At 23.6% G+C, this 2,500-nt stretch overlaps 1 long non-coding RNA gene across 2 annotated transcripts in view; it reads right to left on the bottom strand.

The window, feature by feature from the left end:
• LOC136089289 (uncharacterized) overlaps positions 1-2,500 on the bottom strand; it is a 9,745-nt gene that overhangs the window by 2,365 nt on the left and 4,880 nt on the right. Inside the window, exon 5 of one of the 2 annotated variants that reach the window (XR_010642927.1) lies at positions 232-275. This is a non-coding gene — a long non-coding RNA (uncharacterized LOC136089289). Of the gene's footprint in view, positions 1-157; positions 276-2,500 lie in introns of those variants that run through there. The other variant, XR_010642926.1, reaches the window with a different exon arrangement.

Below are 2,500 nucleotides of genomic sequence, written 5' to 3'. Positions count from 1 at the left end.
TTTTAATACAAACAGTAATATACAATGATAAGTATAAAAAAGCTTAAAATATACAATTTATATATATATATATATATATATATATATATATATATATATATATATATATATATATATATATATATATATATATATATATATATATATAAATATAAACATTTTCTTTAAGATTTATGAGTGTGTGTGAGTGTTTGTATATATATTTACGCTATATATAAAAATACAATTTACAGGATGTCGTATCGATAGGCCAGGATATCATTGAGATACAAAATCTAAATCAAAAAATAAAACTTGTACTATTAGTAGTCTGAAAGCAAATGTAAAAAAAATGTTATTGAATTAGTATGATTATTATTAAATTTAAAAAGTAAATATAAATATATACATATAACCTATTTATATATACAATTTATATTTAAATATAAAATATGTAGATAAATAAATTATATATATATATATATAAATTATATATATATATATATATATATATATAAATTTTATATATATATATATATATGTATACTTTTATTAAAATTTGAAAGTAACTTAAAGTAGGTCACTTTAAAGATCATTTTCAGTTATTCGAATTTTGGGTTATTTGAAGTAAATTTTTATACCCCTTGGACGTTTGATTAACCAGGAGTTTACTGTATATATATATATATATATATACATATACATATATATATATATATATATATATATATATATATATATATATATATATATATATATATATATATATATATATATATATATATATATATATATATACATATATGTATATATATATATACAGTCACAGGCAAAATTAAGTAACATTAATGATAAAATCGAAACTCAAACAATAAAAACAAAATTATTTACGTCAGAATCTACATAACCGAAAAAAAAATTTTTTTTAATTTGATTCCAAAAAAAAAAAAATTTATATTTATGCCTCTTTTTAACTCATTGCAAAAGTAACTTTATTAAATGAAACTTGCTAACTAACAGTTATTCTGTCTAAAATAAATGTGACCAAAGTAAGAAACATCTATATTTTTGTTATGAAATATGTTTTGTCAATAACTACTCACTAAAAAGGATTAACATAAAAAATATTTTGTTAAAGTTATTAACAATAAGCATTTTAAACTATATTTTTTGGAATTTAATTTTAGAAAAAGTAAAACTAATAATAATAATGGTTTATCATCAAAATTATTCATTGGACATCAGATCTCAGGTCACTTGTGATTGAAAAAAGGGCCTAACCTACAAGCAATGTGATGAAAAATATTGAATATCAGTAAGTGGTGTTAGGAAGATGTGTATAAAATATGAAACAACTGGTTCTGCTGAAAATCAGAAAAGACTTGGTCGCCCCATTAAGACTTCAACAAGAACCAATATCTTAATTGCACTGATAGAAAAAAAAAATTCAACAATAACCTCAAAACAGATAGTTGAAAATCCTTATTTAAATGTTTCCCGTCGAACTGCACAGAAAAGACTTAATTTAAGTGGTTTAATAATTTAGGTGGTTTAAATAAACCTTCTTCAGAAAAGTAAACCCCTCAGTAGTCGTATAAACAAAAAGAAACTTTTAGCACTTGCAAAACTGCATATTAACAAGAGTGAGGCATTTTGGAACTTAGTGTTATGGCCTGATGAGAATAAATGTCAAATATTTGGCTTTAAAAACGACAAAGAGTTTGGCGCAGAACTTGTGATGCACTCTTAGATAGAAATCTTACAAAAATAGTCAAGCATGGAGATGGCTCGCCTATGGCTTGGGGATGTTTTGATTCAAATGGTGTCGGACGACTGGTGAATGTTGAATGCATAATGACAGGGAAGATGTATGTTGATTGGCTTTCAAAAAATTGATGTCAATCCGTTAAAGAACTGATTGCAAATTTTTTTTTCAAAATGACAACGACCTTAAACACACATGTAAAAATGCAAAACAGTTCTTCAAAAAAAAGTAAAGCTAACATACTTAAATGGCCGCCACAAAGACCGAAACCTTAACTCTGTTGAAAATATATGGGCAATTTTAAAATCTAAAATACCTCCTTCAAAACGAACAAATATAAAGAATTTTAAGAGGGTCTTATTGAAATTTGGAATTCAATTGATGCTGACCTCACATCAAAGCTTGTAAAAAGCATGCCAAGAGGTTTAGAAGCAGTCGTAAAAGCAAAAGGTGGCACGACAAACTAATAAAATGAAAATCAGACATGATATTCTTGCATTTGTAATAAAATTTATTGACAAAACATTATACTTTATAAAAAAAATTTTGATGCTTTTTACTTTAGTCACATTTACTTTGGACAGAAAAATTGTAAGATAGCTCATTTCATTTAATAGAGTTACTTTTACAATGAGTTAAAAAAAATTATAAATATTTTTTTTCTTCTTTACAATCAAATTAAAAAAAAACATAAAACTTTTGCAGTTATGTAGATTACGACGTAAATAATTTTGTTTTTTTTTGTTTGAGTTTTGA

Source organism: Hydra vulgaris, chromosome 13 (assembly GCF_038396675.1).
Source record: "Hydra vulgaris chromosome 13, alternate assembly HydraT2T_AEP".
Classification (NCBI taxonomy): Eukaryota; Metazoa; Cnidaria; class Hydrozoa; order Anthoathecata; family Hydridae; genus Hydra; species Hydra vulgaris.
Note: the sequence above shows the minus strand (reverse complement) of the source record. Positions and strands in the feature narration are given on the sequence as shown.